The sequence below is a fragment of the Mercenaria mercenaria genome, chromosome 13, assembly GCF_021730395.1.
Source record: "Mercenaria mercenaria strain notata chromosome 13, MADL_Memer_1, whole genome shotgun sequence".
Lineage (NCBI taxonomy): Eukaryota > Metazoa > Mollusca > Bivalvia > Venerida > Veneridae > Mercenaria > Mercenaria mercenaria.
In genome coordinates, this window is record NC_069373.1 from 26,372,419 (window position 1) to 26,385,317 (window position 12,899).

The window sequence follows — 12,899 nt, forward strand, 5'->3', positions numbered from 1 at the left end:
ATCTATTGTGCAATATCATGGGTTCTTTTACAAACTATTCACTGTGTTCAGTTTATCATTCCGAAACTATTCATTACCATCTTTACAGGGTCCAAAATAAAAGTGTATCCCATATGTTTTACCATTTTATGTGGTATAGAAGGTAAATTATTAAGAATTATAAAAAATATGTACCAAATTGTTACGTCATGTTTTAAGCATTGTTCATCATACTCAGATTATTTTAGCTACGCTGTAGGTTTTATTTAATTATTGCAATTGTTGGGGACTAAAAGTAGGCCTAAATACAAATAAAACTAAAATAATGGTATTTCGCAAACGTGGTAGCCTATTAACCGTCTGAAAAAATGGACATATTATGGTCAGCAAATAGAGGTAGTGAACGACTTTAACTATTTGGGAACTGTCTTTAATTATACAGGAAATTTCAATTTAAATCAAGAACATTTATGTGGCAAAGCATTAAAGTCGATGAATATTTTATTTAACAAATGTAAAATGTTTGATCTTAAGCCCATTATACAATGTCAACTGTTCGATGCCTTTGTTTGTTCTATTTTGAATTACGCATTTGAGGTATGGGGTAATACAATCTCAAAAGAATTGGAAAGGGTACATTTAAAGTTTTGTAAACGTTTGTTGAATGTTAAACAAAATGTTTGTAATGCTTTAGTTTATGGCGAGCTAGGTAGATACCCACTTTTTATTAATCGATATATAAGAATAATTAAATATTGGTTTAAAGTCATCCAAACTGAAAATATTATCTTAAAATCTGTATACATGCAAGCCTTACAGGATTGCTACAATGGACGTACCAACTGGGTTTCGAATGTTAAAAGACTGTTAGACACACGTACATGGTTTTTCGTATGTGTTTGATAATCCAGGTTCAGTCGATGTTAATACATTTATAGTTTACTTTAAAAACGTTGTAATTGATACATATAAACAGGAGTGGTCTCAATGTGTTGCTAATAGTTCTGTATTAGATATGTATCGTGTATTTAAGCCTGTTTTTAATTACGAACATTATTTAGATTTAGTACCTAAAAAACTAAAACCGTATGTCACCAAGCTTAGAACTTCAGTTTTGCCACTAAGAATTCAAACTGGAAGATATGCTGGTCAGAATATCCCAAGAAATGAACAATATTGTCTTTGTTGCAATGAATTAGATACTGAAGATGAATATCACTCTGTTTGTAAATGTTCTTCCTACGCTTATATTAGGCGAAAATATTTAAAGCGATGCTATTACAGCCGACCTTCTGTTTACAAATTCCACCAATTGTTAAATACAACTAATAGATCCGAACTTATTAAATTAGCAAACTTTGTTAAAGAAGCATTAATTTTAAGAAATAATTGTCTTAATATTGTAACAAAAATATAAGTAATTATCCTCCATAGAAATTATTGATGTGTATAATAATTGTTTATCTTAACATTTCATTACAATTCTAGGCATACGACTGTGTTTATATGATACCTGTTATTATTATCAGTGCGGGGAATCACGTGATTCCATATGATGTTAAGCACGAGACAATGGCGTCGAATCCTTCCCGATTCAGCAAATTAGCCGTTAAATCAGGTATTATTCTTTTATTATTGCATTTCTCAACTTGCGACCTAGCCAACCACCTGGCCCTTCGGACGCGCTTTCCGATGCTGTATGGAACAACTATCAAAAGCTCCTGGATTATTTGAACACTTGATCGGCCTGCATTGGGCGAAGGTGTTTTACATGAACGTAACACTTGTTTTAACGAAGTCTCCTCTGTATGACAACCAAGCTGAGGTAAAACACCATCGGTATCGTTTTTGTTGTTTGATATTAGCCTACGAGACCGTGACACTTTCCAATTTTGACCATTTTCTGTTTTTATGACGGTTTTGGCCTAGTGGTGTTATTCATGAACGAGAATTGGACGTGATGTTATTCACGAACAAAATAATTAAATGACTATTTGATGTATTTAATATTTTTCCTACTATTACCTATTTTTATGTAAAGCATAGTCTAATAAAGTTTCGTTACATTAACATCCAGCTTTTGTTTTCTTCAAATAAAATAAGGTAACTTTATATTGTTGACATTTTTTTTGCAGGAAATTCTCTTACAACACATGTCGGTCAACAGTATACAATCTTGCGGAGAAAGCAGAACCGGAGCATACAGGAGACGTTGGGATAAGCACTAGTAACACGACGCAAAATGACTTGCCAGACAACATCACGCTAAAGTAAGGAAAAACATGTTCTTTAAAAGATCTTTAGAAAATTAATACCACATGCATAAACACTGAAGGGTAACTGTTTTCCGTTAGGACACCCCACTCTACAAACAAAGATGATATCATCATATGACGAACTTCAGTAATGTAATAGACAACTATTTATTAAAATTTATCAATTATTCTATACGTCGTTTATACAAAGGGGTAAATGAACATCCCATTACCTACCAATGAATACTGTTATTTATGTATTCTGCACTTTCATTTACACATATTACACTGCAATAAGCTTTTAATAGTGATCGACAGGTTGCTAGTTAACCATCTATTTGTTACTTGCGGCCTGGAGGCCGCAGGTATATTGGAATGCAACAAGTAGTAAAGCACATGGAGACTAGGCGATTTCACGTGATATTTTACCGATTTGCGATTGGCTTAATCGCATTTATGGAACGCCGTTATTGCAATAAAGCTGGCACTCTGTATGATATATATAGAGAAAGTCTTGTGACCTGAATTCCTTATTTATTATTTCATATAACTTATTCAAACTTTCAGCGGTGATCAATATTGATACTTAGTTGTGCATAAGGGATTTTTAAGATTCCTCTTTGTTTAATTTCATGGATTATGGTCTTGAGTTTGTTTATTTTTTGTTGTTGTTTTTTTTTTTGCTCTATATGTCAATTAAGTCCAAGTGAAGGCATGAATCACATTTGTAATAGTTCTAGTAAAGTATATCAATAGTCAAGGAATGTGGCCTGTTAATTATTGGTAATAATTTGTCTGGAAACTTGCTAAAACAGTATGTGCTCAGATATGACACAAATGTAAATAAAATAATGAGCGAAATGAGGAAAAAACTAAGTATATACATTTGTATTTAAAATTTCGCTACACCTTTCTTGGTCACAACAATCAGTTACATATACGCTCGTAGATACATGTAGCATCAAACCACAAACTATGTAGTATCAAACCGTAAACTCATTTAGAATCTACTTAAGGACAAAAATTGCCTCCATACATAAAAAGATAAGAAACACGTTAAACAAAAGAAACAATTGTCCCCATTAAATCTTTACAATAAAATCTTATATAAAATCACAAAAGAATCAGTTAGATATATACTCAGAGATACATGTAGTATCTAACCAAAAAGTTCAAATCAGCTAGCTGAAAGACAAAATTTTGACACCTCATATAAAGAAGAAAGCTGTAACAATCAAGTTTTTAATATTTTTACATAAAACAACAGGGCCATAATGGCACTAATCGGTTAACCGCTAAGGTCCAAGTACTACTCATATATTGCCATGTTTTGACGGTTTAAGCTAGAGAGCATCAAGTCAAACATGCTGACAAATGCATACTGCATTAAAAGCGTGGCGTGACCTAGTTTCTGATCGCATATTACCCAGTTTTAAACTTGATCTAGAGATCATCAAGACAAGCTTTCTGATCATGTCTCGTGATAATTGCTCAGCGTTTTCTTTTAATTTGATGGCGTGACCTAGTTTCTAATTTATCTAGAGATCATCAAGACTGTTTTCCTTTTGATAAGGCCAAGTGAACTAATTTATGACCCAGTTTCAACTTGACATAGACTGACAAAAATTTCCCGAGTTTCAAACATAAAATGCGACCACTACAGTTTTCCTTAAATGTGGTCTTCTGGTTTCAGACCCCACCTGACCTAGTTTCAAATTTGACCTATAGATAATCAAGACAAATAATCAAAGATATGGTTACAAGTTTGGCCTATAGAGTATTAACCTGTCACAAGTTGACTGAAGACGCATAATGGCGACACCGGACAAACAGAGGTAATAATAACTAAAATTGAGCACTTTGTTATTAAAGAAGACAGTACCTCTGTCTAATATAAATTCAGTGTATTATAACCAAAAGCAACATGACACTGTAAATAAAAATAACTAGATCTAGCAATTCTTAAAAAAATAGAAAAAGTGGAAACTCCACAGGTCGCTCAACACAACAAAAACGAAAATGTTGCAGGCTCGGTTTGATTGAGCCTGTTCATGGACGGTAGTGGAAATGCATGCTACCGTCCACGCCCTCTAGCCCCGGGTTGAGCAGAACTCAACATTTACACATGCTAAAAGCACAAAAACAATTTAGAGACATCCGTTTGATTGAGCCTGTTCATGGACGGTAGTGGAAATGCATGCTACCGTCCACGCCCTCTAGCCCCGGGTTGAGCAGAACTCAACATTTACACATGCTAAAAGCACAAAAACAATTTAGAGACATCCGCAGATGTGTTCATACGGCGGTGCACATGGAACCTTCAATGCTGCACTAGAGTGTAATTCCATGAAAAGCGGCCTATGGTCCCCAGATAAAATAACGGGTTTGCCCTAAACGAGAAAACAATGAGCAAAACTAAACAAACTGGAATTTAGAAAGGGGATCTGAGGTTATGGAGCCTGCATATCACAGGAACTGCCAAAAGACAAAATTAAAAAGCAGGCACCATATCCAAGGGGTGATTAAACAATACCCAAAGCTATGAAAGCGGGAGTATTGGGACCACCCAGGCCGAAATGTTCATGCTGAGAAACTAAACAGTACCAGTAACACGACATAAAAGTCGTGCTGAACGATCTGAGAAGATCGAAATATAACAGCCCTGATTGAATGTACGGGGAGACTTTTTACGGCCGCCACACGGCACAAACAACGCTGCTGTGATAATAAAATAGAAAAAGTGGAAACTCCACAGGTCGCTCAACACAACAAAAACGAAAATGTTGCAGGCTCGGTTTGATTGAGCCTGTTCATGGACGGTAGTGGAAATGCATGCTACCGTCCACGCCCTCTAGCCCCGGGTTGAGCAGAACTCAACATTTGCACATGCTAAAAGCACAAAACCAATTTAGAGACATCCGCAGATGTGTTCATACGGCGGTGCACATGGAACCTTCAATGCTACACTAGAGCGTAATTCCATGAAAAGCGGCCTATGGTCCCCAGATAAAATAACGGGTTTGCCCTAAACGAGAAAACAATGAGCAGAACTAAACAAACTGGAATTTAGAAAGGGGATCTGAGGTTATGGAGCCTGCATATCACAGGAACTGCCAAAAGACAAAATTAAAAAGCAGGCACCATATCCAAGAGGTGATTAAACAATACCCAAAGCTATGAAAGCGGGAGTATTGGAACCACCCAGGCCGAAATATTCATGCTGAGAAACTTAAAAACCGAACTTAAAATACAATGTCATTTCACAGGACGTCCCGAAATAACAGTTCACTTGCATGATGCCTTATGTCTTTATAAATTAGAGTTGTACGTTTTCCCACATTTACAGCTATACTTCCTTACACTCTCATGTGCAGCCACGTGGTCTTAAAATCTATGCCGGTACTATCTCCTCTCCACAAATGTTGCATTCGAACGCAGGCTGCTCAAGGGACCGTTCGTGCCTTTTCATGTCAGACTCTATGGCAAAAGTTTTGTCGCATTTCTTACATACGAACTGTTTTACTTCATTATGCACAGCGCATCTGAAAATAAGAGAACATTTTTCAGGACGTTTCTATTTCATTTGATCTTAAAAAGAAACGTGAATTTAAAGAATGCTGCCAAACCAAAAAAAAAAAAAAAAAAAAAAAAAAAAAAGGAGATCTGTTTACTATAGACCCCTTGGATCTTTAATAATTTCGTAAAATATACTCAGTTTCTTTTATTTCAAACTCGAAGGTTTACCAGCAAATATATCTATAATAATAAATGACAAATACGTTTTTCTTATGATTTAGACAATCTCTTGTAAACATCTCAGTATAACGTTTACATTTTGTTTTTGACTTTTACGGTCGTATCCAACTATTTCAGTTATATCAAGCGGAAAGTTTACTTGACCATCGTTCCTGGGAATTACCAGTATTTACCTAAGAAACTGCCACTTTCTCACATTGAGACACTTTGTCCATAGCAGGGATCGAACCACATGAGCATAAAACGATAGTGTGGTACTTTACATGGCCATTGCTCTTTAAACCGGTACTGTTTGTTCAAAGTTTTGGCATTACATAATCAGCTGTGCATGCATGTGTCTTAAAGATTTACAAAACCTGATGGATAAGATTTAAAGCATACCTGTGTCTCATTACATTTGCCCTGCTGTAGATTTTGTGGCCACATCCTCTGTAAGGAGCTTGGTCATTGTGTCTGTTTTCGTGGTTTGAAAGGCCTGATTTACTTTTAAATTGGCGGCCACAGTAACGGCACATCAATCCGTCTTCGGACTTCTCCATTTTTCTGAAATAAATGTTCGCAATCTACTACACGTACTTGATACTTTTTCATATTACCATTAACACTCGGTATACAGTGTTTAAGCCTAGAGTACAACGTTACTTTTAGCTTGCGTCGTAATAATTCCAATGCACTTAAAGAATACAAGAATAAAATAGGTAATAGTAGGTAGAAGTATCAAATAGTCATTTAATTATTTTGTTCGTGAATTACATCACGTCCAGTTCTCGTTCATGAATAACACCACTAGTCAAAAGGCAAAAACCGTCATAAAAACAGAAATTGGTCAAAATTGGAAAGTGTCACGGTCCCGTAGGCTAATATCAAACAACAAAACGATACCTATGGTGTTTTACCTCAGCTTGACGGTCATACAGAGGAGATTTTGTTAAAAAAAAGTGTTACGTTCATGTAAAACACCATCGCCCAATTCAGGCCGATCAAAAGTTTGATCGAAGTGTTCTAATAATCCAGGAGCTTTTGATAATTGTTCCATACAGCATCGGAAAACGTGTCCGAAGGGCCAGGTTGTTGGCTAGGTCGCAAGTGGAGAAATGCAATAATAAAAACAATAATACCTGATTTAACGGCTAAATTTCGCTGAATCGGGAAGGATTCGACGCCATTTTCTCGTGCTTAACATCAAATGGAATCACGTGATTCCCCGCACTGATTATATATTCATTATTTTGAGACCAAATATATGTAAAACTTTCATACATGGGTTTAGACGATGAACGACAAAGTGACGGAATTCCCAACAACTAAAAAGACTTGAAGTGTTCGTCGGAAAAACAAAAACAGCAGAAAAAAATTTCTATAGAAATTTAATGTACATGTATTTGCAATTTACCCGCCTGCTTAGATCAAGTCCAGTGTGACAAATGTTCACGTTGGTACCAAAACCACTGCGTGGAGGCACCAGTTGATGTATCACATGTCGACTTTGAATTTGTTTGTTCTGCTTGCATTTAAAAAATGTTTCATCAGAATGAATAACAGCATCAGTGATCATCACTATAATGTCGTGTCTATTGTATATATTTTTTTTCATATATTACTGTGTTGTTTATTCGTGTGAGTGATTTAGATGATGAACCATATTGAAGTTTAATTTAGATCTATATGTTTGCCATATCGTAATAATTATTGTATTTACTCTTTAGAAATATGAGTAAATATTTACCAGTATACTTGAACTTCAAATAAAATTGCAATAATTACAGAGATCTGTGTTAATATTAAATATATTGTGTTATTTCTGTCGATATGATACAAAATTGATTAATATATATTTTCTGATAGAATATAACGTCGATGGGGGTATTATCGGACAGAATTCGTAAAATTAAAGTTTAACACTACTTACCGTAAACAAGATTCAGAAATCCTCTCTCACTTTACAGCTGCATGTGTACTTTCCATTTGTCAAAAATAGATTAGCCGGTATTACGTCATATGACTTGTTACGTATAAAATCATTTTGAGGTGTTCAAATGGGGTATTATCGGTCATGCCGGGGTATTACCGGACAAGTATTTATGACACTATAGCCATACACCATCAGTTTGAGTTTGGCATATTCAGTAGGAAATATTTTGTGGAGTAATGCATTTCTATGCAATATTCAACCCTATATCATGAAATATAGATCTACTCTACACTCTTTTCAAATTTAGCTAATCGATGTGATAGTATTCATAGGCGTAGCAAAGGATTTCCTGGAAAGGGGTGTGGATACGAGACAAATGGTGGAAGGTGCATGAGGGGGTTTCTTTTTGGTCTGTGACTCCACCAACCCCTTCAGCAATTATAATCAAAGTTTTGCGAACAACAAGCAGAAAGTTTGGACTTTTTAAAATTTATTATTAATGAGGTTAATGTAGTCCCACATTTTTTAAAACAAGTGTCCGAAAATACCCCTTGACGGGCCTCCATGGAGAGTAAAGCGTTTCTGTCATACAGAGTACATTTGTACCTTGCATTGTTTGTTTATCAAACCGACTGTATACACTGGTGCCAATCACCACTTGAGCACATCTTTGTACGTGTTTTCAAAGAAATATTCCAACAAATGTTTCATTGGAATGTAAGTATTTGTAACAGGAAGTGGATTTATTCTGCATAGGTGATTTTTTTGTTTGCATTTTGTTACCTTTTATCGATGTTGCTTCTGTATTCGTTTGAAATCAGGCGGCAAAGAACTTTTAAAAACAGGTGACCGGTGTAATAATGCATTTTTATGATTATATCTTTTAAAATAACCGATGTTCATTGGTTTGTCCGATAATACCCCCATGTCCAATAATACCCCGATCGACGTTACATATGCATTGTCTTATGTTTGCAACACAATGTACACATTTTTAATTTGAATAACATAATATATGTTCCATATGTATGAAATTTTATGTGTTTTGATATTACATATATTAATTAAAGAACGCTAGCTAATTCATTAATAATTTATCTTAAGGTAGTTCTGCACGTTTGATAAACCGGAAGTAATGGCGTAACGTCATTTATCCGGAAAACGTAGAATAATGCCTGGATTCGGGGTACGGAAACGAAAATCATTTTATGAATTAATGGCAACCAGTGAGTAAGTTTATTGTAATGGCACTGTTACTTTCTTCATAAAGTTAAAATATGATATTAAAACATCTGACACTTAAATAACTCAAAATAATGTCTTAAAATTAGCTTAAAATAGGCGGTTCACTTTAATCATAGCCAAATATCTCAAAAATAAGCACACGGACCTATACATTTTATTTCACCATATTATAGGCCATATATTTATTTACAACTGTGAGAAGTTTTATTAAAATCTACATTGTAGAAAAATTTCTATTCGCGAAAATGTTATGAAAGTTGCGATTTCCCCATAGACTCCCATTACGGAAACTTGCATGAGGTCGAAATTTTTCAAATCAGTCTAGCAAAAAAGCAAGCACACGACCCTATCTTTTTTATTTGCTGAATTTTCTTAGTATATTCTGAAGTTTTGTAAAATAAGAGTTTAATCAAATTCTACATTGTAGAAAAAATTTCGATCGTAACGTGCAGAACTACCTTAAGGCATCGCCACAGTCACAACTCAGTATCAGTTCATATTTTCAGGCAGAGTATTTTTCTCTTGAAAATTGCACTAAAGCCTTAACAGCTGGTCAAATTATCATCAACATAAGAAGCATATGATGATTTATAGTACATATGCCATTTGTAAAATGTTAGAGTCTCCTTTAGACCGAAAGTTTACCCCAAAATATTGAAATTTTATGTGCAGTCAAACTACAATATAAAAATATTACAAAGACAAAATTTAGTTAATTTCATAGTACAATATGTATACTGCAAACTCTTATGGATTTTTGTCGAAATTGTTCCTGGTTATTGTATTAGACACAAAAAGACAACCCCATGTAAATTTAATTTAGAATGTTGTTTGTACATGCATTACTGACCACAGGTATCCAGGTAAACCTATACATAATCCTATAATATCACTTGTTTATATACATGTAAATTATGTGTGAACAGATAACACTAATTGGATAAATTGATGGTGTTGGGATTTTTGTGTATAATTCAGTAATCGGGTAAAATTTCAAAATAATTTCTGAAGACTATCTTCTTCACAGTCTGCTTTACAATTGGCTGTAATTATCTTTGAAATGTATTGAATATGTAATAGGAGCGGAAAAATGTGCAGCCCGATACAGGACTCGAACCTGCGACCTTCTGCTTGCAAGTCAGATGCTCTACCAACTGAGCTAATCGGACAATCGATATCATAGACAAATTATATACATTATATACACACTGCTACATTCCTCCCTCCTTTTTTCAAAGACAAACTCAGATTCTTTTGACTAACCCAGCCATTGCTTCACCCTAGCTCTAGGATTCCAAGGCTAGCCACCACACTCACGGCACCAATGTAATAGGAGCGGAAAAATGTGCAGCCCGATACAGGACTCGAACCTGCGACCTTCTGCTTGCAAGTCAGATGCTCTACCAACTGAGCTAATCGGACAATCGATATCATAGACAAATTATATACATTATATACACACTGCTACAAATATATATTGAGTTTGACTGCACGTAAAATTGCAAAATTTTGTCATAGAAAAATATCGAATAAAGGCATAATACAGGTAGTGAAATGCACATCCTTTTACTTGCATATGTTCACATAGCTATTTAAAACATAATTATGACAAAATTATTGACTTTGTTGTTACCACTTAGTCATCTTTTATTTTTATGAAAATTTGTATGTAAAATTTTGAGTCAAATGCCCGCCTCTGTAGGCGATGCCTTAAACATTGATTTTTGTTGTCATTTACTTTCACTTCATATAATAAGAAAATATTAAACTTTCACACTTGTTTTATGTTGTAAAATGCCCTAAAGGCAATCTCAATGTGGATCGATTTTCCTTCTTTATCTATATGGTCAAGAGTTCCAATAATTCTTCTTTACCTATGTGGTCAGCAGTTTCCTATATAGGCATATAGACACTAAATAGAAAAATGGCGCGAAAAAAAATGGCGGACACAAATAGTCCTCATTTTTTTTTTGCTCTGTAGAGCTATTTTCCTTATTTTCTTTGCATTTTTTTGGCTAAAATCACATGACAGACCTATGCTTGACATGTACGTAGCATTTTCATAATGAAATAACAACATGACAATTTTTTTCATGGAAACTTAGATCATACACCACCAGTATAATTTGGGGTCTCATTATTTAGCTGATTTTGCAGTTTGTGTTTGTCTAGGGGTACGGATCCGTACCTCTAGAATCTGGGTCTAGAGGTACGGATCCGTACCCCTAGACAACACTGTATAGGATTGTCTACGGGTACGGACCTCCCGTTTACCAGGTATTTTGGGTTGTTTTTGTCTTTATTTTTATTTAAATGTAATTAATAATGTAGCTTTAAAGAAATTTCACAATATTATTGCACTTACATGGTTTATTTTGCAGTATTTTACCGATTGTTTACATTCATCTCCGGTAAGGATAAAAACCGAGAACTTCCGAATGAGCGGTGTGTGGTATAATGTATTTTTATCGTTGTCATCTTATTGAAAAAGAGCGTGACTGTGTGAAAATAGCCGTGAAAATAACAGTATATTTTCAAGTTGGAAAATGTAGCATGTATATTTCATATTTATTTGTCTTTTAACTGAACAGTTTAGGTTCCAACCTTTTACAGATCGAATGATGGACGAGTATGAGGAGTTACAGATGGAAGAATCTGAGTTAAAGCAATAATAATATGCTTCAATGAAATACAGAGAAGAAAAGATAGTTCAACAGTTTATTTTACATATATACACATAGATGTATAAATACACATGAAAATATTGTTATGAATTTATAGTCTTTCTGTAACATCGATATACCGCAGCACGAAAAACTTTCATCCCACCTTCTCGATCTCCTGGATGGACCATATCTCGGTCATAGTGTCTTGGGAATCTTAATTTTTTTCCAACATCCACGTAATGTTCCTTAAATTTGACACTAAGTTTGCAATTGATACTTCTTCTCACCTTATTAAACATGTTACTATTACATCCAGTCCAAGATAAGAATGATCCTCTCTCCAGGATACTCGCAACAAAAACGTGTTCCACACCAGCGTTCTTCAACTGCTTCACAATTGTCACAATATTTTCAAAAATCTGTTGAGGATTACAACTCGAATTTATGTCGTTTCCACCGAGATTTACGAATACGAATCTGAAATGATAATAATACTTGCGTAAATAAATTGGAGAAAAAAACACAATATATTAAAAAATATCATAATGATAATTAATTATCATGATCATTTCAAGTTATCTCAGTTATGATATGTACTATACTTACTTTGGTTTATCTGCCAGCATTATTTGAAATTTATCATGGAACTTCCTCACAGTGGACATTCCTGGAACACCATAGAATTTTACTTCGCTATCATTAAGATCAAATGGGTGGTTCTTTACATATTTCTCCAGCCTTGAAACATAACTGTCTCCAAATACAACAAATGCCATGGTCAACAGACATACGACGTTGAAGGAATGCATACAAAAGTCTACTTGATCAACGTATATATTCGGTTTTTGAGTGAATTATTTCAACTCCAGTGTAATTAATCATTCGCTGTGATTTCTCCAAGCTGTAAAATATTTAACGCACAAACAAATTTTATTAAATTCGAGTTTGCTACCCAGAGTCAATTGCAAAGTCATCTTAACAAAAGTGCTAATTGAATTAGTTTGTTCATATGTTTGTATGTTTTATAAGTATATTCTCGTAAACAATTTATCAGCAATAATTTCTTCCAAATCCATCGATAATTGA

The 12,899-nt window shown here is 34.5% G+C and overlaps 2 non-coding genes across 2 annotated transcripts; both read right to left on the reverse strand.

Annotated features, from left to right (window-relative positions):
* Positions 1 to 10,243: 10,243 nt before the first annotated feature.
* On the reverse strand, positions 10,244 to 10,316 carry Trnaa-ugc (transfer RNA alanine (anticodon UGC)). The gene has a single exon. It is a non-coding gene; the product is annotated as a tRNA-Ala (tRNA).
* Positions 10,317 to 10,496: 180 nt separating this feature from the next.
* Trnaa-ugc (transfer RNA alanine (anticodon UGC)) lies at positions 10,497 to 10,569 on the reverse strand. Its single transcript has one exon. It is a non-coding gene; the product is annotated as a tRNA-Ala (tRNA).
* Positions 10,570 to 12,899: the final 2,330 nt, after the last annotated feature.